Source organism: Stenella coeruleoalba (genome assembly GCF_951394435.1).
Source record: "Stenella coeruleoalba genome assembly, chromosome: 9".
Taxonomy (NCBI): Eukaryota; Metazoa; Chordata; class Mammalia; order Artiodactyla; family Delphinidae; genus Stenella; species Stenella coeruleoalba.
This window is the reverse complement of record NC_137155.1, coordinates 58,196,082-58,221,459: the sequence shown is the minus strand read 5'-3', so window position 1 is coordinate 58,221,459 and position 25,378 is coordinate 58,196,082. Positions and strand designations below refer to the sequence as shown.

The following is a 25,378-nucleotide window of genomic DNA, read 5'->3' as shown; positions in this document are numbered from 1 at the left end:
AGCAACCTTACTCACTGGGGGCAGACACCAAAAACAACGGGAACTACAAATCTGCAGCCTGTGAAAAGGAGACCCCAAACACAGTAAGTTAGGCAAAATGAGAAGACAGAGAAATACACAGCAGATGAAGGAGTGAGGTAAAAACCCACCAGACCAAACAAGTGAAGAGGAAATAATCAGTCTACCTGAAAAAGAATTCAGAGTAATGAGAGTAAAGATGATCCAAAATCTTGGAAATAGAAAGGAGAAAATACAAGAAATGTTTAACAAGGACCTAGAAGAACTAAAGAGCAAACAATGATGAACAACACAATAAATGAAATTTAAAAACTTCTAGAAGGAATCAATAGCAGAATAACTGAGGCAGAAGAATGGATAAGTGACCTGGAAGATAAAATAGTGGAAATAACTGCCTCAGAAAAGAATAAAGAAAAAAGAATGAAAAGAACTGAGGACAGTCTGAGAGACCTCTGAGACAACATTAAATGCACCAACATTTGAATTATAGGGGTCCCAGAAGAAGAAGAGAAAAAGAAAGGGACTGAGAAAATATTTGAAGAGATTATAGTTGAAAACTTCTCTAATATGGGAAAGGAAATAGTCAAGTCCAGGAAGCACAGAGAGTGCCATACAGGATAAATCCAAGGAGAAACATGCCAAGACACATAGTAATGAAACTGTCAAAAATTAAATACAAAGAAAAAATATTACAAGCAGCAAGGGAAAAGCAACAAATAACATACAAGGGAATCCCCATGAGGTTAACAGCTTATTAACTGTTATTTTTCAGCAGAAACTCTGCAAGCCAGAAGGGAGTGGCAGGACATACTTAAAGGGATGAAAGGGAAAAACCTACAACCATGATTACTCTACCCAGCAAGGGTCTCATTCAGATTCGATGGAGAAATTAAAACCTTTACAAAGAAGCAAAAGCTAAGAGAATTCAGCCCACCAAACCAGCTCTACAACAAATGTTAAAGGAACTTCTCTAGGCAGAAAACAAAAGAGAAGGAAAAGACAATAACAAACCCAAAATAATTAAGAAAATGGTAATAGGAACATACAGATCAATAATTACCTTAAATGTAAATGGATTAAATGCTCCAACCAAAAGACATAGACTGGCTGAATGGATACAAAAACAAGACCCATATATATGCTGTGTACAAGAGACCCACTTCAGACCTAGGGATACATACAGACTGAAAGTGAGGGGATGGAAGAAGATATTCCATGCAAATGGAAATCAAAAGAAAGCTGGAGTAGCAATTCTCATATCAGACAAAATAGACTTTAAAATAAAGACTATTACAAGAGACAAAGAAGGACACTACATAATGATCAAGGGATCAATCCAAGAAGATATAACAATTGTAAATATTTATGCACCCAACATAGGAGCACCTCAATACAGAAGGCAAATGCTAACAGCCATAAAAAGGGAAATCGACAGTAACACAATAATAGTGGGGGACTTTAACACCCTACTTTCACCAATGGACATACCAACCAAAATGAAAATAAGTAAGGAAACACAAGCTTTAAATGATACATTAAACAAGATGGACTTAATTGATATTTATAGGGCATTCCATACAAAAACAACAGAATACACTTTCTTCTCAAGTGCTCATGGAACATTCTCCAGGATAGATCATATCTTGGGTCACAAATCAAGCCTTGGTAAATTTAAGAAAATTGAAATTGTATCAAGTATCTTTTCCAACCACAATGCTATAAGACTAGATACCAATTACAGGGAAAAAACTGTAAAAAATACAAACACATGGAGGCTAAACAATACACTACTAAATAACCAAGAGATCACTGATGAATCAAAGAGGAAATAAAAAAATACCAGAAACAAATGGTAATGAAAATACGACAACCCAAAACCTATGGGATGCAGCAAAAGCAGTTCTAAGAGGGAAGTTTATACCAATACAATCCTACCTCAAGAAACAAGAAACATCTCAAACAAACAACCTAAACTTATACCTAAAGCAATTAGAGAAAGAAGAACAAAAAACCCCCAAAGTTATCAGAAGGAAAGAAATCATAAAGATCAGATCAGAAATAAATGAAAAAGAAATGAGGGAAATGATAGCAAAGATCAATGAAACTAAAAGCTGGTTCTTTGAGAAGATAAAATTTATAAACCATTAGCCAGACTCATCAAGAAAAAAAGGGAGAGGACTCAAATCTACAGAATTAGAAATGAAAAAGGAGAAGTAACAAGTGACCCTACAGAAATACAAAGGATCATGAGAGATTACTACAAGCAACTATATGCCAATAAAATGGACAACATGGAAGAAATGGGCAAATTCTTAGAAAAGCACAACCTTCCGAGACTGAACCAGGAAGAAATAGAAAATATAAACAGACCGATCACAAGCACTGAAATTGAAACTGTGATTAAAAATCTTCCAACAAACAAAAAGCCCAGGACCAGATGGCTTCACAGGTGAATTCTATCAGACATTTAAAGAAGAGCTAACACCTATCCTTCTCAAACTCTTACAAAATATAGCAGAGGGAGGAACACTCCCAAACTCATTCTACAAGGCCACCATCACCCTGATACCAAAACCAGACAAAGATGTCACAAAGAAAGAAAACTACAGGCCAATATCACTGATGAACATAGATGCAAAAATCCTCAACAAAATACTAGCAAACAGAATCCAGTAGCACATTAAAAGGATCATACACCATGATCAAGTGGGGTTTATCCCAGGAATGCAAGGATTCTTCAATATATGCAAATCAATCAATGTGATATACCATATTAACAAATTGAAGGAGAAAAAAACATATGATCATCTCAATAGATGCAGAAAAAGCTTTTGACAAGATTCAACACCCATTTATGATAGAAACTCTCCAGAAAGTAGGCATAGAGGGAACTTACCTCAACATAATAAAGGCTATATATGACAAACCCACAGCCAACATCATTCTCAATGGTGAAAAACTGAACCCATTTCCACTAAGATCAGGAACAAGACAGGGTTGCCCACTCTCACCACTATTATTAAACACACTTTTGGAAGTTTTAGCCCAGCAATTAGGAAAAAGAAATAAAGGAATCCAAATCGGAAAAGAAGAAGTAAAACTGTCACTGTTTGCAGATGACATGATACTATACCTAGAGAATCCTAAAGATGCCATCAAAAAACTACTAGAGCTAATCAATGAATTTGGTAATGTAGCAGGATACAAAATTAATGCACAGAAATCTCTTGCATTCCTATACACTAACGATGAAAAATCTGAAAGAGAAATTAAGGAAACCTCCCATTTACCACTGCAACAAAAAGAATAAATACCTAGGAATAAGCCTACCTAAGGAGACAAAAGACCTGTATGCAGAAAATTATAAGACACTGATAAAAGAAATTAAAGAGATAAAAAAAGATGGAGAGATATACCATGTTCTTGGATTGGAAGAATCAACACTGTGAAAATGACTGTACTACCCAAAGCAATCTACAGATTCAATGCAATCCCTATCAAATTACCAAAGGCATTTTTCACAGAACTAGAGCAAAAAATTTCACAATTTGTATGGAAACACAAAAGACCCCAAATAGCCAAAGCAATCTTGAGAAAGAAAAACGGAGTTGGAGGAATCAGGCTCCCCGACTTCAGACTATACTACAAAGCTATAGTAATCAAGAGAGTATGGTACTGGCACAAAAACAGAAATATAACATGTAAAATGATGAAAGTAGAACACTCCCTAACACCATACACAAAAATAAACTCAAAATGGATTAAAGACCTAAATATAAGGCCAGACACTATAAAACTCTTAGAGGAAAAGATAGGCAGAACACTCTATGACATAAATCACAGAAAGATCCTTCTTAATCCACCTCCTAGAGAAATGGAACTAAAAGCAAAAATAAACAAATGGGACCTAATGAAACTTAAAAGCTTTTGCACAGCAAAGGAAACCGTAAACCATAAAATGAAAAGACAACACTCAGAATGGGAGAAAATATTTGCAAACGAAGCAACTGACAAAGGATTAATCTCCAAAATATACAAGCAGCTCATGCAGCTCAATATCAAAAAAACAACCCAATCCAAAAATGGGCAGAAGACCTAAATAGACATTTCTCCAAAGAAGATATACAGATTGCCAACAAACACATGAAAGGATGCTCAATATCACTAATCATTAGAGAAATGCAAATCAAAACTACAATGAGGTATCACCTTACACCAGTCAGAATAGCCATCATCAAAAAGTCTACAAACAGGGGCTTCCCTGGTGGCGCAGTGGTTGAGAGTCCACCTGCCAATGCAGGAGACACAGGTTCGTGCCCCGGTCTGGGAAGATCCCACATGCCACGGAGCGGCTGGGCCCGTGAGCCATGGCTGCTGAGCCTGCGCGTCCGGGGCCTGTGCTCTGCAACGGGAGAGGCCACAGCAGTAAGAGGTCCACGTACGGCCAAAAAAAGTCTACAAACAATAAATGCTGGAGAGGGTGTGGAGAAAAGGGAACACTCTTGCACCGCTGGTGGGAATGTAAATTGATACAGCCACTATGGAGAACAGTATGGAGGTTCCTTAAAAAAAGTAAAAACAGAACTACCATACAACCCAGCAATCCCACTACTGGGCATAAACCCTGAGTAAACCATCATTTAAAAAGAGTCATGTACCACAATGTTCACTGCAGCTCTATTTACAATAGGCAGGACATGGAAGAAACCTAAGTATCCATCGACAGATGAATGGATGAAGAAGATGTGGCACATATATACAATGGAATATTACTGAGCCATAAAAAGAAATGAAATTGAGTTATTTGTATTGAGGTGGATGGACCTAGAGTCTGTCATACAGAGTGAAGTAAATCAGAAAGAGAAAAACAAATACCATATGCTAACACATATACAGGGAATCTTAAAAAAAAAAAAAAAGGTTGTGAAGAACCTAAGGGCAAGACAGGAATAAATACGCAGATGTAGAGAATGGACCTGAAGACACAGGGAGGGGGAAGGGTAAGCCGGGACAAAGTAAGAGAGGGGCATGGACTTATATACACTACCAAACATAAAATAGATAGCTAGTGGGAAGCAGCCGCATAGCACAGGGAGATCAGCTCAGTGCTTTGTGACCATCTAGAGGGGTGGGATAGGGAGGGTGGGAGGGAACGAGATGCAAGAGGGATGAGATATGGGGATATATGTATATGTACAGCTGATTCACTTTGTTATAAAGCAGAAACTAACACACCATTATAAAGCAATTATACTCCAATAAAGATGTTAAAAAAAAAATCAGTTGGCAATCAACTTGGTCGCAGTTTCTTCAAAATTGTTTTTTCTTGTACATGGACAATTATCATCATATCCTGAGGGGCACAATGTACTAAGTACTGTATAATGCAGTTACCCCTTGGAAATGTATCTTCTGCAGAGATGATATTCTAGTTGGCAAGCTTACATTGGCTTCATAAAATATTTACTAGGGGACTCAAAGTTCTCTCCTGATTTGCATTCTTATCTGATTGATGATGGTGGCGTGTAATCACTGCGAAATGGAAGAGTTGTATTTAAATGATGATGGAAGCAACCATGTGCCAGCCCTGTACAATATTAATGATTCTCAGCTGGTCAGACTAAACTATTGATAAGTACCAATTCAGTTCGTCAAAATCTTTAGTCAAATGTAAACAGCCTCCACCTGTTAAAAAAAGGGGGGGGCAGTTTGACAGACTATATGTTAATATCCGATAATCACTGAATACATTTCCTGTGTCCTGATGCAGTAACCACTGAGCCCACTTGCCTCCTCTTTCATGAGCAACATGTACCACACAGAAGCTACTGACCTGCACCAGGATCATCCTGAAAAAGTTAAGCTTCCTGAATCCCTGGGAAAGATTAGATGCTTCATATTGTGTTTATTACTGAACAGAAAAGTGAACAGATACTCCTCATCTCCAATTTTTAGAAATGATTTCAGTGTTTTGTTTTGTTCTGTTTTGCGGTACGCGGGCCTCTCACTGTTGTGTCCTCTCCCATTGCGGAGCACAGGCTCCGGAGGCGCAGGCTCAGCGGCCATGGCTCACGGGCCCAGACGCTCCGTGGCATGTGGGATCTTCCTGGACCGGGGCACGAACCCGTGTCCCCTGCATCGGCAGGCGGACTCTCAACCACTGCGCCACCAGGGAAGCCCCGATTTCACTGTTTTTATAAAAATGCTCATTATAAAAAATTTAAGCAACTCTTAAAAGTACAATGAAGTCAGCAACCAATGAACCAAATGCATTGTTTGTTTGGTGGGTGAACAGTATTCCAGACAGCTCTCTCTGTGCATATGTAGAGACGGAAGAACAAGTAGAATAATTTTATAACAATGGGATAGCACGTGGTTTAAAAAAACTCTTATTTGAATAGAACATAAACAAAAGAAGTGAACATTGGATGAATTGCTGGACTTCAGATACACATTTCTTTACTCCAAGAAAAGTTTCTAAGTGACATCTCCAAACTTAAAAGTGAAGAAAATTATGAAAAAATATATTGAGATCATTATTTTTTAATTGACATAGCAGATACTATTGATGGATTTTCTAGACTATTCTTTATAATTTCATTATTATAAAAATATACAGCTGCATAGTAAAAAAAAAAAAATACTACAAGAATATGTGGTGGGGCTTCCCTGGTGGCGCAGTGGTTGAGGGTCCGCCTGCCGATGCAGGGGACGCGGGTTCGTGCCCCGGTCCGGGAAGATCCCACGTGCTGGAGCGGCTGGGCCCGTGAGCTATGGCCGCTGGGCCCGCGCGTCCGGAGCCTGTGCTCCACAACGGGAGAGTCCACAGCGGTGAGAGGGCCGCGTACCGCAAAAAACGAAACAAACAAACAGAAAAGAATATGTGGTGAGAAAGTAAAAACTACCTGCCTACCTTCTTCCTTCTAAGCCCCATTCCTCAGATATAACCACCAAGTATCCGCAGACATATCCTTAACGTTTATCAGAATACGTTTGTGCAAGCCCTTTTTATGATATATCGTTTCGTATCTTGCTTTTTTTCACTTCAACAATACACATCTTCGACACCTTGCCATATCAGTAAAAATAGCTAATAATAACTGCTGGCATCAACTGAGCACTCACGATGTGCCACTCCTCGTTCTGTGTTTTACAAGTATTAACTCACCTAATCCTCAGAACAACCCTGCAAGGCACAAAGAGAGACTAAGCCACGTGCCCAAGCTCTCGCCGCTGGAGAGGGGTGGAGGTGAGTTACCGCCACAGCCTGTTCTCTACGCCAGCAGTGAAGGGGCTGAAAGGCTTGCCATGCACACTTTGCCAAAACAGGAATAAACTGTGTTATACCACCTCCCCATCATTAAAAGGAAAGGCAGAAAGAAGAGCAGGACCCAGAAAAAAATGACAAGATGCCATTGCTGCACAGTCCAGCACACAAGTGGAGACCCAGATACACTCGTTCCAAAACTTGGCAGAGGCAAGGGTGCGTGGTGAGAATTTCCAGGCAGCTCAACTGCAGCAAAGGACCATCCAGAGCTTAGCACGATCACCTCTCGTTACATTTATGAAGAATGGGTCCTTATATTTCCCCCCCAAACACAGATCTGATAAGGTCCAGGTATCTGTTCTCCCTAGCCCTACTTCCTAACCTTCAGATATACTACCGTTCTAGGTCTTTCCAATGTTCAGAGGATGAAGGTCAAGCCCTTAATATAGTATATGCATAGGCACTGAGGAGTGTGGCCCGGCCTTCCCACCAACGCTTTGCATTTGATCATCTTCTTGCCTGGGATGATCTTTCTTTCTCCTCAGACATTCTAGAGCTCTCAGCCGCAGGATCCTCCTTAGTAAACTTCTCCCTGGTCTCCTGGTCTGAATCAATTCCTGTTGTTACATGGACCCAGTAGAACCATATTCCTCTTTTTAAAATTCAGTTTGTAGTTACGATTTTTAGTATGATCATTCAGTTAATACCCACCAACCACCCCAGATTATAAGCTTCATGACAGCAGGAACCATGCTGGATTTTGCTCAGTATTAAATTCAAAGCTTTAGCACGGAGCCTGGCACATATTGGGCACTGAATTCATATTTCTGGAATGAATGAAGAAATGAAAGTTTCTGAGGTTTAGGATGCGAATGTAGCATTTTCATCTTGGATCACTGCAGGTGGCATTCACATGAAAGGACAATTTTATCAGACAACCAACATTAGCAGAATGACTTCAGAAGTCATACAGGCAGGTAGGTGGATTATAAAATTACTGTCAAAAGAGATCCCCGCTCCACACCCTGCCTGCCCTCTAAAAATGATAACGGAAGGGACTTCTCTGGTGGTCCAGTGGTAAAGAAGCTGCCTTACAATGCAGGGGATGCAGGTTCGATCCCTAGCCGGCGAACTAGTATCCCACGTGTGGCGGGGCAACTAAGCCCGCATGCCACAACTACTGAGCTTGCGTGCCTCAACTAGAGCCCGCGAGCTCTGGAGCCTGAGCGCCACAACTAGAGAAGAGAAAACCCGCACGCCACAACTAGAAAGAAGCCCACGCACCGCAACGAGGAGCCCACACGCCGCAACAAAAGGCATGCCTCAACGAAGATCCCACGTGCTGCAACTAAGACACCACGCAGCCAAAAATAAATAAATTTTAAAAATCTAAAAAAAAATGATAACAGAAAAAAAGAAAACACAAATAAACAAAAGGAATGCGCATTAACTTCATCTTGATACATTTTCCCTGAAAGAGTAGCATGGAAAATTGAAAAGCTGTTTAGCAGTGGGTCACTATGTTATCCCTTCAATGCTACAAACAACTTTTCCACCTTCAATTAGGAGCAAATGGAGCCTGACAAATAAATACTATGCACCAGATCTTCATCTCTCAAATAATTAGCTTGCACTGTTAAGGGAAATTACTTGATTGTCTCAAGTCTATTCTTGCAGGTTTCATGCCAAGGCAATAATACTAATAAGCCTTATAACATTCCATTTAACTGTTCGTTCAACAAATATTTATTGGGCACTAATGTTAGGCACATTATTATCTGCCCACTACCCGAAGGAAATGGGAGACACATAAAACCAAAGCCTTTTTGAAGTACTGGAAAGAAAACACACACACCCGAGTGTGGAAATGAAGACTTTTAAGCACCCCTTAGAGAATCTCAGGCCTGTGGGTTGAGTCCACCCCCAAAGCACCAGCCTACCTCATCTTTGAAAGGAAGGCGGTGAAGACAAATGATTATCGAGCTGCTGTGCATATGCCCCATTTAATATTCTCCATGTCATTTCTAAACAGTTTGGGGCACTTCTAAAAGTCCTAAAGAGACCGCTGCTTCCCTGTATCCCAGTGCCAACAAGAGTCATCGCCCTATGAATCATTGAAACATACCAAATAAAGATATTTGTACCCCACTCTCTTAGGGATGATAAATGACCAGCAAATGAGTCCAAGCTGTATGTTGCAGAATGATTTTTCTTTTTGAAGCCGAACTGTGTCTTATTTTAAATAACATTCTACCCAATGCCAAGAAAAGGCAAGGGAGAGAGAGGGAAATTAATGAGCAAATAAACATATTTTTCAGCTACAAAAACCAGGGCTGTTACTGAGGTGCGACTGCAAGAAAGAAAAAATGATAGTTTACTTTCTCTCATCCTCTACCACATCCATTTATTTGAGAGAGCAAATCAGGAGAGACGGCGCGAAGCCTGACACAGCTGGTTTCAGTCAATAGGGGTCATTTTCATTCGGTCTGTGTATTTTATCAGTTCCTTGTTCACTGTTCCCAATGGGAGGATGGGCCTGCTGCCCAGGATCTGAGTTCTGGTAAGAAACCAGCTATCTACCTCATCCCATACCATGCACGACCGCTGCCATGGTGGCCCCGTCCCAGCACCTCTTTACTCTCCAGCTTAGCACAGTTTTGCATCACAGCATATCCTGTGAGGCCCAGGTACACGCAAACGTCATTACCTCCACGTGGGTGCACGCATGTGGCCTGCGTGAGCACACTCGCACGACACACCCACCCCAGGCAATTTATGTCCCATTAACAACTCACTCTTGCCCATTAGAAACATTTGTGGAACTGTAAAAACATTTCTTCTCCATTTTCAGCTCGGCCGATTGCTTATGCTTTACAGACTCTGAAAGCCAAACCGAATTAAACAAATATTTGAAATTCAGTTGGATGGGGGGTAGGCATGGTTGAAGCATTCTTTCTAGAAAGGTTTTAATTAAAAACGGCTCTTGGGTTTTGTTCCAGAAAAGAACGTGATAACATCAAAATGTAGTGTTGCTGTTTGACCACAAGTGAGAGACTATCTATATGAAAATAAGATAAAATCCATCTTCGTATTTCCTTTTGAACATGAAACAATCGCCATCAGTGGCCACCCCAATGTATTTCTGTAAATGTAATTTCCTCTTTCTTTCTCCTTCCCAACATAGTTGATCAGCGGAGGTGGTAACACAGGCTCCTGAATGGTCCACATGGTCAATGGTGTGACACCTCCAGAAGCCTTCACTGGAGGAGTGCTTGCAATATCGATGATTACTGACTTGCTCTAGGTATCAAGGATTTCTGAAATTAAGTCTCTGAATTCACGAAAAATAACTGATACTTATCCACGGAATTTTATGACACTATGTCGCCAGTTGGATCCCAAAATTCTTCCCAAAGTTGGAAAGAGGTAGGGATGAGAGGGTGCCACGGGATAGTTACACAAACTATGAACTTCACTTAGCCAAGGCAGAAGTAGCTTTAATGCCCAGATTCACATCTTGGCTTCAGGATGTCTGTTGAGAATGATCATATAACTCTGATAGCAGAGTGGATCTTAAAATCCACATTTATTTCAGAATCATTGTTAAGAAAATTAATTAAAATCACACCCGGCTTAATCACTTGGAATAAAGTATGCTCCTTTCAAAACTTGTATAATGTAACTCAGCTCTGATGGTTTCACAGTTTAAGTATTCTTCTGCTTTAGATTTTGGTTTGGTAGTAAAATTTCAAAAAAGGCTACCAGGTTGGCAGAAGAGATTACCAGGGAAAGGGGAGGATCCTATAGGGTCTGGGAGGAAAACTATTCATACTCTTTGTCATGTTGTCATTAAAAAGTATTAACTCTGAAGATATTAGAAATGATGTAATTATTAAAAAACACAAAGGAATTGTATTATACATCAGTACTCTAGTCCACTGGAAAATGATGCAAGGAAATCTCACAAATAAGGATGGTACCTCAGAAAAGTGGAACTTCGGCAATTCTAAAGTAAGCAAGGAAAAGAATTCAGTGTTTGATTTCACGCTCTCATTGTCCATTTGCGGGTATAACTTCTAAAGTGAGGTAAAGCAGACCTAAGCGCTAGGTGACATGTTAAACTTCGGTGGTTAAAATGCCAAACAAACCCCAGAGACAAATCTTAAGCAATTTCCCTGCCACCCTTTTTATATTAATGTCTAAATCGTATAGTAATTACTGTTCTGCAAGAGTGAGCCTTCAATTTATTCTTAAGTGAAGAAATTAATGAACACACATTTATAGAATTGTTCTATTTCAGATACTGCTTCCCTGCACCTCTTTGACTCAGGGGCTGTCATTTATAATTCAGCAGGCTGGTGAGCATTTTAAGAGGCTGTGCATTTTTTTTTTTTTTTTTTTTCGGTACTCGGGCCTCTCACTGTTGTGGCCTCTCCCATTGCGGAGTACAGGCTCCGGACGCGCAGGCTCAGCGGCCATGGCTCACGGGCCCAGCCGCCCCGCGGCACGCGGGATCCTCCCGGACCGGGGCACGAACCCGTGCACCCTGCATCGGCAGGCGGACTCCCAACCACTGCGCCACCAGGGAAGCCCTGCACAACGTTTTGAATGTACCAAATGCCACTGAAAGGTACAATTTATAATGGCTAATTTTATGTTATATGAATTTTGTCAACTAAAAATTATTTTAAAAATAAAGCACTTAAGCAAAATAAGAATCTCTTATCTTTTAATAGGGCTAACAGAAACTCTCGACTTCATCTGAGAATGACTGATATTCACTATGATGTCACCTTAAGTGAAACACTGTATTGTGAACAATAAAAGCCAAAAAGATACCTTGCCCTAGAATGGATAAGGTCCAAGCCAGGTTTTCGGTATGTCTCAGGGAATTTGACTCCTCTGCCACACACTGGCACCCTCTTTTTTCTACAATTCTATCATCTCCCAGCTGGCTCAGAACTAAAGAGAAAATGCACAAGCCACATCCATCAACCGTGCATGATACAAAGCTAGTAGAGAGCGTTAAATACACTGGACGATGAACCAGTATCCAAAAAGATCTTGGCAGACGAGCATCAAGGAATCCAATATGAGAAATTTAACGGGGATCAGTGTAACATCTTACGCTTGGTTAACAAAAACAAACCCCCCAAAACACCAGTACTGTACACTGGAAGCTCAGGGGAGACGTAGCTTGGCGGTTACATATGTAACAGAGGATGCAGGGATTTCGTATGACTTTGTAGAGCACCCCTATGTGACGCACATGTCAAAACAACTAATGTGGGGCTTCCCCGGTGGCGCAGTGGTTGGGAGTCCACCTGCCGATGCAGGGGATGCGGGTTCAAGCCCTGGTCCGGGAGGATCCCACATGCCACGGAGCAACTGAGCCCGTGCGCCACAACTACTGAGCCTGCGCTCTAGAGCCCGTGAGCCACAACTACTGAAGCCTGCACGCTTACAGCCCATGCTCCGCAACGGGAGAGGCCACTGCAATGAGAAGCCCTCACACCGCAACAAAGAGTAGCCCCCACTTGCCGCAACTAGAGAAATGCAGCAATGAAGACCCAACGCAGCCAAAAATAATAAATAAATAAAATAAATATAATTAAAAAAAAAACAACTAATGTGACTTTTCAGCTGCATCAACAAAACTAGATTAGAGAACTTAATGCAAGAGGGTGAGAGTCCTGCTCACCTCTGCACAGGCCAGGATGCGTGCCATACAAGCCCGTGTCCCCATATCCCTGCCCCCCACAAAATCTCACGTCATGCCTAATAGACGCTGGATTTTCTCTAGGGGAGTATCCCAATTCTCAGTTGATGTTCCATACATGCTGCTACCATTTTCCCTCTCTAAGGACACTGTGATGAATATCCTTGTATTTGCACAGCTTAGCACATTTGCCTTGTTATTTTTAAAATGTGTTCATTATTTAAAAAAAAAAACAAACTGATGACTTGATCCATCCAGTTGGGTTCAGTTTCTGGGCAGAGGTGATGATGATGGTGAATGGTAGTAATAGTGCATGCTTGTGTGTGTGTGTGTGTGTGTGTGTGTGTGTGTGTGTGTGTGTGTGTTGTGTGTAGGGAATGGGAGCTGGGTGTCTGTTAAGGGGGATGTAGAAGGAAAAGATGGGGGTGGTGCAACTGTTAAGTATCGGCTTTAGTTAGTGAGCCTTTTCTTGGATTTTATTTTCCTATTCTGTCAATATCCCCATACCCAGGTGAGATACTGCCATCTTACAGTTTTAGGGTTCCCTGCTCCTTTCAGATTACTGAGCTCCTTAAGCACTACGGAATGACCTTGGGTACTAACTTGGCCCTAGCAGGTATTACATGCTCCTGGCTGGTTTCCCTGGCAATTTTAAAGGTGCTGAATACACAGTGGCCTTAGAATAAATATTTGATGATTGCCTTCCTGCCTGCCTGCTGCCTGCAAGTCTCCAGGAGTGGTGCCTAGCCATGGAATGTCTTTAAAACGTTGGCCTACAATTTTCTCCACAGAAAGAATGCCTTCTGGTGGTGGTTGCAGGGAGAATAATGCCCTTTGTCTTGCGAGTGAACACTACACACACCCCAAAACCCAGCACCTGCGAGCCTGGGTAATTTTAGGTAAGGGCTTATTTCTAGCTTTCATAGAAGAAAGTTCTATTGGAAAAAAAGTCATCCTTTGTTATTTTATTTTGGACGAGCTTTTAATCAGAAACACAGGCAGTAACATATGTTAGAAAAAGACATATGAAACATAGAACTTTGCATTTATAACTCACTATGGAAAATCCATGTTAATGCAACACTAAGTTTGGGGTTTTAATTGCACAGAAGTCATGAAATTCAGATTCAAGTTCCCACAGCAAACTTGATACCATATGTGCATCCCAGGGCCCTTCCTGAGTGAGGTGACCTCATTACTGGGCAAAAACGTGATGCAATGAATAGTGATGGATAGGATTTCTCCTCACTGCTACACTTCCCATCATCCCAAGAAAGATGGACAGCGGGCAACATTAACTATACCAATTGCTCCCCTTTTAATGCACAGCAGTCCTTGGGTGTGTGCTTGATGACCATCACGAAGAGCCACTGCACGGCAGTGTCGGAGGCGGGAGGTCCACAACTTGGCAGTGCGCTGCTCGGGTGGAGCAGCCAGGCACCCCATCACCAGTCCTCCATCAGATCCTTACCCACACCCTTCCTAGAGCAGCTGTGTTCAGTGGGCACTGCCCTCCCACCCCCACTCCATCCCCAGAGGACACCTCTCAGTAACTCAGATGCTCAAACTTCTGCATCTGAATGTCTGACTAAAAGGACCTTCCCGGACACACCTCTGCCTGGTGTTGGCAAGGCTTCTCCAAGACGGCTGTTCCATATTGTCATGTTCTAGCTTTATTCCACTTGCTGGGGAATGGCAAGATGTGTGCCATTCCTTGTGGAGACATGTGTTGTCTGGCCAAGGGGGCCTCAAGGTTATTATAGGTAAAAAGTCTCCATGTGTTTCTCTTAAACTATGGGTAGTAGATTGTATGGAAGTATAAGTTGTCCTGCCCCTTGGTATCGATATCCACACCTCACTAACATGTGGCGTATGACCAGTTCTGTTTTTCTTCTTGGTAAAATGGTATGGTACATTCTGTTCTCCACACTCTCCTTTGCCTCTGATCTGATCCCTGCTTGAGTTCCCCCAAGCATGTCAACAAAGATATGGGAGAAGACTGGGGATGGGAGTGGGGAAGAGAAAGAGTGTGTAATAAACTCTGATCATTAAGTGCTGCTTAAGTTTTTTGGGGGGTGCTTTGTAAGTGTTCGTGGTCCAAAGCCACTGGACCAATAGCCAAATCAACTTGCTCTGATGGCTCTACGATCCTCCTAAAAAAGAGTTCCCGGTCTGCCTGTGAGTGGTCTGGACTGTATGGTGCTCAGCTCAGCAGCTCTCAGACAACACAGACAGCACATCCACCAATAGCCCCTGGGCTCTGAGCACCTGGAGAATCAGTAATGCCATTTGTCAATGGCCTGTTCTCACTGAGCAGGAAGGACCAGGAGAAACCTGGGAGAGACTTGGGATGAAGGAGCACCATCATTAATAAAAGCTTCTATCACAGCACAATCTTTGGGTTTTTAGGCAAAACACAGCAGCAAGAATAAAGCTGTGCATGGGGAAACTAAAACAGAACACAAAAGATGGGGTTTTTTTTTGGTTGATGTTTACATTTAAGGCAAAAAAAAATATTTTTTATAATGCATATCTACATTTAAGGCATTTCCAAGAGAAGCCATTTATAATTTATGAAGAGTCTGGTTGTTTGTGTGTTTATAAAAAGTTATGCTTAAGGAGAACTTTTGAATTAGGCCCAAGAAGATGATAGTCCAGAGCATTTCCAGCCAAAAAATGAGGAACAACTTTTTTTTCTGAGCTGATGTGTATCCAAATCATGTTGATTCTCACACGCATTTTAAAAATTCCATTAATATCTAGCTGTTGAAGAATAAGTTTTCTGTACTGTTTTCTAATTGGAGAGCTTTTCTTGTTTCAGGAGGTATGACTAGCAGAATACATGAACTATTTGGCACATTTTTAAGAGTGAAATTACAGTCTCTTGCTAAGCTATCTTTTTACCTCTTCATTTCTATTGTCTCCATGGTGTACAATTCAATAAACCAGAGACCTAACTCTACTGTTTCACTGCCTACAACCTAAGTAATGGGGGTGGTGGAGTGGGGAATGTGGAACCCCCTCTTTAAATCATATTGTCACAACTGAGTACCGTTCTAAAAACGCCAAACAGAAAGCTTTCTGTTTGATTTATTCATTGAAAATGGCCTAAGAATTTATCTTCTAACAAGCTTAAGATATCATTTTCATGAACTGTCTTCTCCTCCAGCTTAAGCAATTTCTTTTCTGACTCCAAATTTCTCCTAAGCAACTACTCACCAGGGACCGACAATAGTGTAGTAGCTTGTCCTAAATCAGTGCCTGCCTTCTAGAGCGAGCAAAGTTCTTTGCAGATATTAAACCTTCGAAGTAGGTGATGAAGATCATCCCCCATGATCTGAAGATGTAGGAAATTCCTCTGAAGAAATAAATGGTAAGTCACCTGCTCGAGAGCCAGTGTAGACAAGGGATTTGAACCTGACGTTGTTCTTTGTGGTGCAGCCTGACAGTTTGCCTAGTTAGAAGACGATGGTAGATAATATAAAAAGCATGTGGAAAAGGCAAAAAGGAAGAAAGAGGCAAAAGGCCAGAGGGAAGGGAAAAAGATATAGAGGAGGAAAGGAAGTCAGCTCAACTGGAGGTGGAAAACATGCTCTATCTACCCAAGGGCTCTGATATTTGTATTTATTCGTATACAATGATAAGGCAGAATCATTGTAAAAGAGAAGTGGATACAAGATTGAGTCAAAGGACTCCAAACTCAGACAAGCTCAATTCCCTTTTTTAGAGAATTTTCCACTCCACCCTAGTTTACAGATAAATTAATCACCCAAGGGTGTTTATCAAGTGATTTCTTCCTTTCACCAAATGCCAGTTATAGAGTCTGGATTTGGTGTGGCAGCTAAGGAAAGAACTGTATCTTGTGGGGTTGTTTTTTATATGAATAACATTATATATAGACATCTCCCCACTTCTGTAAGGTTTTCAAAGCATGCGTGGTTAACCGGAGGCTAACAAAATGGTTAACCAAACGTGTCACTGCTAAGCCCAGTGGAAATAGTGATGGCAGCTCTAGCAATGGGGAGTTGTTCTTCCGTTTCTGCGACACATTCCACCCAGCATGCAGCCTGACTTTCAGAATGGCATAATGCTTTGAAGAGCATATTGGAGGCTGCAGACTTCACGTGGGGGAAGCCCAGCTGACCAGGGGAAGGGCCATCTGCATTTACAGACTACTGCTTCTGCAAGAGTGGACTTAATTCTGCACACTCTTCATGTGTGCAGAGAGATAAGCCCTCCAAAAGGACTCTCGTCAGTCCACTGCCCTTTGCTTAGTTTTGATCTCAGGTAAAATTCGACCTGAGGGCGTCTACCCGCCCTCGCCTGGACTCCATGGTTCCTATGCGTGAAGACAGACTGCCTATATAAGGCATGAGCAGGCGTGGGAGCGCCTCTTTCCCTTCGGCGCACCACTAAAGATCATGGTGTCACCGTGGGACGCCGCCCCGCTCGCTGTTACCGGTATTGTAAGAACGAGCCGTACCCAAAATCTCGCTTCTGCCGAGGTGTCCCTGATGCTAAGATCCGCATCTTTGACCTGGAGCGGAAGAGGTCAAAGGTGGATGAGTTCCCACTCTGTGGCTACATGGTGTGTCGGATGGGTATGAGCAGCGCTCCTCTGAAGCCCTGGAGGCTCCCTGTATTTGTGCCAACAAATACGTGGTGAAAAGCTGTGGCAAAGATGGTTTTCACATCCGAGTGCAGCTCCACCTCTTCCACTGTCATCCGCATCGACAAGATGCTGTCCTGTGCTGGAGCTGATAGGCTGTGGTGCCTTTGGAAAGCCCCAGAGCACAGTGGCTAGGGTCCACATTGGCCAAGTCATAATGTCCATCCGCACCAAGCTACAGAACAAGGAGCATGTGACTGAGGCCCTCCACAGGGCCAAGTTCAAGTTCCCTGGCCGCCAGAAGATCCACATATCCAAGAAGTGGGGATTTACTAAGTTTAACTCCGACGAATTTGAAAACATGGTGGCAGAAAAGCGGCTTATCCCGGATGGCTATGGGGCCAAATACATCCCTAATCGTGGCCCTCTGGACAAACCGTGGGCCCTGCACTAATGAAAGCCTTGTTGCTGTCCCCTCCTTACTCATGCCCACCAATAAATCCTACTTTCTTTACAAAAAAAAAAAAAGAATCCTTGCTGGAAGTAGGAGGGATATGTACTAAAAACTCAATTTTTAAACAAACAAAGAAGTAAATATGATACTCTTTTGCAACCAACCCCAACTATTTTCCCAGGGGAGAGGGTGGGGAATCTTTAAATCAGATTCCAACAAGAAAAAATACATCTAAGTTACTCAATCTGGCTACACAGTATTGCCTCCCTTGGTGTTCTTGGAAGACGGGAAATATAGACAGGGAAAATGAATGTAAAGAAGCATGTACTCATTCTTCTAAGTCTTTCTTTTATCATCCCAGGTTTAAAATTTTTAAACTAGTCTCCATTTTTCACTTAAAGATAGAGTGTGTATCACAGGATAAAAATCAGGGACTCTAGGAGTGTGTATTCAAGATTCGTGCTGAGCACACTGGTACTTAGTACTATATTAATCTACCTTCTGAAATAACAGTTACACTTCTTTCTGAATCCTAATTTTGCACACTTTTCATGTGCAGAGATGGTAAGCCCTCCGAAAGCACTCTCTCCTGCTCTTTGCTTAGTTTTGATCTCAGATAAAATTCAGATCTCGGTAACCTCAGCTGTCAATTAAGTATATTATCAAAAGGACACCACAGAAGAGAATTTCTCACCCAGGGCTAATTAGGTAATGGTTCCCCAAAGCACTTGCCATTCAAATTTTAAAACAGACACCCACAGTGAAGTGTGGAGATGGGGCTGGAAGATCACCAGCCTGGTTGATTTCCTTCTAAATGACAATAATTACCCAGGTAGGAGGCAAAGCTTCTCCTACTAAGTCAATTTTGCTCATTTCAGAACTTAATGGTTACAAAATAATATCAGCCAAAATCTACACATCTCATGAACCTGATGATTCGTGAATTTAGATTTAATATTGTCCTGAATTTGAAGGTTGGTTCAAAGAATACCTATAAAACACCAACCATGAAAACCAACTCAATACAGTACTCATGTCTCTGGTGAGAGATACAGGTGGATTCTGTGAGAAAAGAAAGTTGTCAGGACAACTGAGTGAGACATTTCAAATGCAATTTAAGGTCATACTCTTGAAGTGCATTAGGAAAAACAGTGAGGCCACCATTTTAGGGAGATTAACATGTCAGATGCACATATGAGACTTCCACATCCCACGCCACTAAAATATATGCCAATTTAGGAATACAGAAGACTTAAAGTAACTGAATCTTTCACTCTTACATGCTCTTGGGGAGCATGGGTGACGTACATATAGCTTGGGCTCTGATGCACTGTGGTTGGTCATTAAATGTTCCATGACTTTTTTTTTTTTTTTAAATCAGAAGAGAGTTTTAACCTGGCTCCATTTCAGCTAGGGTAATGACAGCCTCCCTCCCAAAGATTCTTCCCTTCCAACTGGCCAACACTTGCTTCATTTTCTCCTGTAGAATAAAGATCACCCAGAATGACTGGCTGTGCATGGCAGCTCCTCATTCTGTGCTCCCCTGGTGTTTTGGGGGAAGTTGTTCATTCTTTCAACATACATTTAATGAGCATTTATTCTGTGCACAGTAAGATATATTATACAAAGACAATTCTGCCCATTTCCAAAAAGATTGAAATCTAGTAGATTCCATTATTCTGAGGTCCTGGGACATTGTAAATTAAATGGTTATTTCTAGTGCTATTTCCGATCAAGGTTAGATTGTTCTAACCTGAACCTAATAGATACTGCTGGTGTTCTGGGGCTAACTAGCATTTTCAGATTGCAGCATATCAAATATATGTAGTTAAACCTGACCTAAACTGGGGACTTTTAGTCACGACTCAATCCAGTGGTTCTCAGCCGAGGGTGATTTTGCCCCCTGGGGGACACTTGGCAATATCTGGAGACATTTTTGATTGTCGCAACTTGGAGGGGAGGTGCTACTGGCATCTAATGGGTACAGCCTAGAGATACTGCTGAACATTTAATAACGCATGGGACAGTCCCTCACAACAAGAATTCTCTAGCCAAAATGTCAGTAATTCCAAGATCGAGAAACCCTGCCTTAATCTGACTGCCAGGTTAACTAAACCAGGAGTCAATGCCATTTACCAACCAGTTATTTATTTTATTACTTTGAAGGAGACTTCACAAGACCGTTGTGATGTGGGTATTAAAATGGGCTGGTATCAAAATCCAACTTAATAACAAAATATCTTCCGTGTGACATTTCCTCTCTGTCCTTAATGGAATTCATCAACTCACTCTGTCTCACAAATGGCAGTGATCATAAACGACACCGAGAATTATTTTCTATAACCATAGGCTCTAATAACTGGAAGAGTTTGGGGGCCCACCTGGAGCAAAACACAGATTACATTTTATTTATATTTCAAGATACCTTTCACAGATTAAAAAAAAGGAGGCTCAGCAAGATGAAAAGGCTATCGTGGTCCCATGACAAGTTCAAGGTTGAAGGTGAATTAGATCCCATGCCTCCTGACTGCCAGTCTAAGCTTCCTCTGCTATCCTGGAGACTAATCTGGAACTCAGCTGCATCCTGAAGTTAAATAAGAAACAGAGATGACATCTGAAAATGCTAACAGCCCATGTGCTGTGTATTTTCCGTGGCACTGAGGCAATGTGTTCTGAGGCTGGGCTACTTCTTGTCAGGAGCCACAGTGACAGTGTCAGCCACTGTGCTTGGGGGGAAGCTAGGAGTAGACTTTGTTAAACTGGCAGGCATCTGCATCTCCTCAGCTGGAGGCGGGTGCTCCTGGTAGGATCTGCCAAACTAGGAGGCAAGGGCAGATCCCAAGACCTATCGGGGAGTGTCAGTAAGGGCCTAACCGTACTCTCCTTTCCCAGTGGCAGCTGGGGCACTTCTCCCAGTTTTCTCCCTCTGGCTCCTAAAATGGTTATTGCATTGTATTCTGTTATCTTGCAAATAATTCCAACCCCGTAAAGATCTTTAAAGGGAAGTATGTAAAGTTTCAGCCCTGACATTCTCTTCTCAGTAACTTCTTAGGTTTGCACATGGAATTGGGCCTGTGTAGTGGGAGAAGAGGTATATACCCTACTTGTCTGCAGAAAACTAATCATAGTGGGCTCTGAATTCAACAGTGAATTTAATACTCCTACTTTCAAATAATTAACCAAAATCCAGAGATTCCAGTAAACATTCTCATAAACCTTTTTAGCAGATAGAGTCCACCTTTATTTAGTCAATAAGGGTGGGAGGAGGACTTCCCTCCCACCTGCACCCTACCTTCCATCTATAAAGAATTTTAAGAGGGGAGCCTGGAAATATGGAAATCTGCATAACTTCCCCTTACTTCTTTTCTCCTCTCAGATCTTCTGTAAAATAAAAACAGAGTATGTCATAGAAAAATGGAAGCTTGAATTTTCTGTCTCATGTTCTCTTTGAAAGCGTTGGGGACAAGGCATGTAAAATCCTTCACGAAGCATGTCACGAAGCTTCATGCAAGTTGGCTGTCTCCTCCTTCAGCCTTTTGACGTGACCACTAATATCCTTCTGGGAACTATCACCATCTCTCTCTCTCTCAACACCATCGGAATCTGCCTCACGACCAAGGAAATGGAACAAAACATGGGGTCAGTCAGTGTATGTGGGTGTGTGTGTCTTGTGTGCACGTGTGTATAGGATGAAGAAGGGGGAAAGGGGAGGGGGAAGGTACAATGGCACATGACCAGGTCCCAGAAATAATGCATAAGTCTGCCCAGAGATTTTCCTACGGCCCTTTAAACAGGATCCTTGTTGGAATTTTTGGATTCTGTCCCATGGAGTTCAAGTGCATTCTTCAGGGCAGCCAGTTACTGTTCCACAGAGGTGTGAATGTCCTGGAGTTTCCCAAGCACAATACTTCACATTGTCGGTTCAGAATTACTTTAATTCTCCTTTCCACCATCCCAACCCCATTAAGAAGCTGTTGGATCTGCAGAGAAGCTTAGCACAGCCAGGGATGAAAATACCAATGAAAGCAGGAAAAAGACCTGTAGTAAACATTCTAGTATAAGAATATAATCAAGTTTTTGCCCATTTTTTGCCTGATAATAATCAAGGTCTGACTTTAGCAATTCCATGAAGTTTACCCAAAAAGTTTTGTTTTCCTGAAGGATGAGGAAAAAAAAAAAAAGCCATCACTTTATCCTGGCTTCACGCAGCCCCATTTAAGGGTAGTGGATTAAGGTTTTGCTCTCTATAGACAATAAAGCACATATCCTCTGGGAAAAGTTCCTTGGAAGTGTAAGTGTTTGGAAGCCCATGAATCAAACAGATCAAGAACCCCTGCATTCACCCAGTCTACATCTGTTGCCAGTTCCCGATCGTTCCCTGCGGATGACTTGTATATTATTACACAAGGCAACATCCTAAAATGAAAGCACCTCTAAGAGAATTACGGTGTTAAAGTGAATATACAATCCAGATGCTTCCCAACTCGGGTGAACCCCAGGAGGTCTCCACTCCCGACAAAATGAGACGACACAGAAAAGCCTAATGACGGCTCCACATGGATTTAGCCCGAAGGGGACTGTTTATTTTTTTGACTTTGAGAAACTGCACTGGGGATCAGCCAAAAAATGAATACGGAAAAGTCCCCTTCAATTGTACAGAATCTGTTATCCTGAAGACCAGCTTCTGAACGTCAATACCTTTAACAGGAGTGACTTGAAATCAGGTCTTAGGGTAGAAAAGAGTGGAAGGAGATACTGAAGAAAACTAAGGTGCAAGAATGGGTGAAAAGTGGTTGCCACTTATAATCCCGAAGACTCTGGCGAGCCCTTCGCACTCATTCCAGAAAGTCCCCAAAGCTGTTTGGCATTAGAGGTGGGCAAGAAAAAGCAGACATCACAATACTTTGCTTGTGAACCACATCCACTCCCCTCCCTTAACGAGAATCTTGTGGGCGCAAACCACAGGCTCATAACCGAACCCTCCCTGCCAGGGCAGCAGACAAATCTCGCTTTCCCACAGGCTGGCTCGGCATTTTTGCCTCCCCCCACAATGCCTGGGCTTAAGGATCCATCATCAAGGGCAGCCAAATACGTTTCTCCACCCATAGCGACTCGGTCCTGGACCTCAGCCAAAGTGAGAACACCAGGGCGCGGGGAAAATCCTATAGCTGAGCGAACAGAGCAGGAAAACTGGGAGCAGCGAGAAAGGGTTGAAGTGGCTAATTTTTCCACTCCCCTCCTGCTGTGGTTAAAGCAGTGACAGACAATTTATCACACATTTTGATTGCACGCCAGCTGGCTGTTTAAAAAAAAAAAGAAAGAGTTGTTTATTAATTCAATTAGCTGGCTTATTTATCAGGGCTGGGTTAGCAGGGGCGGAGAGAAGGCCAAAGGATGCCCGTGTCAAGCTGTCTTTTGCAGGCCCTGCAGGCCCTGAAGGCAAGTGGAGACACACATTCTTACCCCTGCAAGACTTGGAGTGTCGCACTAGCTGTGTTTACCCTGAATGCTTCATGCGCGACAAGAAAACCCATCAATTGTAATGAAATATGAGGGTGGGAAGATGCTCAGAACAGGACAAAGTCATCTGAGTGATGACAGTCATTAGTGTTTATCACCCACTCAGGGGCCATGTTCAGAGATAATATGGCGTCCTTCCCGTACTCATTTGGGTGGTTGCTTTTGTTGTTTTCTCATTCCTTGGTGGATATTTATACCTAAGGCTGCCAGTGTATCGGCAGTTTGTCCAGACCAGCGTTGCCCAGGATCAGAGGAATCATTCATTCAGGAAGTGGCTTATTAAAGAAAACCCAAGCAAGGTTTATTAACTGCCGCTTTGTGCCAAGCTCTGTTTGTGGTGCTTACACTAGAGTTACTGGTTATATTGGATCCTCAGGTGGTGGATAAGATTTGTGCCCATTTAACCATGAGCCAGCTAAGGCAGAGATTTTAATTGATTCACCCGAGGTTTCCCTCAAGGCTCTCAAACCAGGTGTCCCTAAATGCCCCCCTCATTTCATCGCAGCTGTCCACACTCTTGACCCTGTTCTTGGCCAGTCTAAGCCAAACGTCTACTTGGTGACCCAGAGGGTACATTTTCTGCTGATCCTGTTGGTGGCAAGTAGAAAAGGAGGAGGAAAAAGGAAGAGATGTCTACAATTTTCTTGTTTTATTTCAAAATAACCTAATCATGACAAATGGTTATATGGTATACATTTGATTTTGTTTTTATTCAGAATATAATGATTTCCCTCATTAGCCTTACAAATAAAGTGTTTTATAAACTTGAAGGAAGATGACTTTGGGACCAATATTTAAGTCTACTAATTTTCACATGTAATTTGGAACAAGTGATATTTTGGATAAAAAACAGGGGAGAAGAACCATAATATAAGAATGTGATAAATAATTCTGGTTCATCAGCCAGTTAATGAAGCAGTAAATGTGACATGAAGATGGTGCCAATGACAAGACCAAGTCAGCCTTTAGGAGGGACACTGCATATTAAGGGGAAATGTGATCTGTGAGCTTATATATCAGGGCTGGGCTTAAGCATGAGATGACGGAGACACCTAAGGATTCCCCTGAGGGTTAGTATTCTGGAGATCTATTATGCTAGCTTCTCCGTCTCATGCTAATACTTAGACCTCTTCATTGTTCATATCAATCACTAATTTCATGGGGGCAAGGGTTTTCCCCTAACTTCTGGAAATGTCAAATCATCCTTATCGTTTTTTTTTTTTCTCCCTCCCTTTCTTCCTTCCTTCCTTCTCTCATGCAAGAAGTGCCAAGTAAAACAAAACCTCAGGTGCACAGGTGGATGTGTGTGCAAGACCTCACAGCAATGTCACTGTCACTCCGGTGTTTCCTCTGCTCCATACAGCCTGTGGAAGAGCCTGTGGTGTCCCCCTCCCCTCACCACTGGCTAACTCAGTCTCTGGCTCATTGAACCTTATTTCTCCCTCGACAACTTGCTCACTTCTAAAATGCCCATCATTAAAAAGTCTACAAATAAAAAACGCTGGAGAGGGTGTGGAGAAAAGGGAACCCTCCTACACTGTTGGTGGGAATGTAAGTTTGTGCAGCCACTGTGGAAGACAGTATGGAGGTTCCTCAGAAAACTAAAAATAGTTACCATATGAACCAGCAATCCCAGTCCTGGGCATATATCCAGACAAAACTGTAATTCAAAAAAACACATGCACCCCTACATTCATAGCAGCACTATTCATGATAGCCAAGACATGGAAACAACCTGAATGTCCATCAACAGATGAATGGATAAAGAAGATGTGGTGCATATACACAATG

The 25,378-nt window shown here is 42.1% G+C and overlaps 1 protein-coding gene, 1 long non-coding RNA gene and 1 pseudogene across 9 annotated transcripts in view; 2 read left to right on the top strand and 1 right to left on the bottom strand.

Annotated features, from left to right (window-relative positions):
* LOC307191813 overlaps positions 1-11,097 on the top strand; it is a 49,184-nt gene extending 38,087 nt beyond the window's left edge. The window contains exon 4 of the long non-coding RNA XR_013829852.1: positions 10,470-11,097. This is a non-coding gene — a long non-coding RNA (uncharacterized lncRNA). The remainder of the gene's footprint in view (positions 1-10,469) is intronic.
* Positions 1-25,378, bottom strand: part of CREB5 (cAMP responsive element binding protein 5) — a 431,741-nt gene that overhangs the window by 17,918 nt on the left and 388,445 nt on the right. The window lies entirely within an intron of this gene.
* On the top strand, positions 13,590-18,094 carry LOC307191476 (large ribosomal subunit protein uL16-like; annotated as a pseudogene). The gene is made up of 2 exons: positions 13,590-13,620; positions 17,384-18,094. The product of its transcript is annotated as a large ribosomal subunit protein uL16-like (transcript).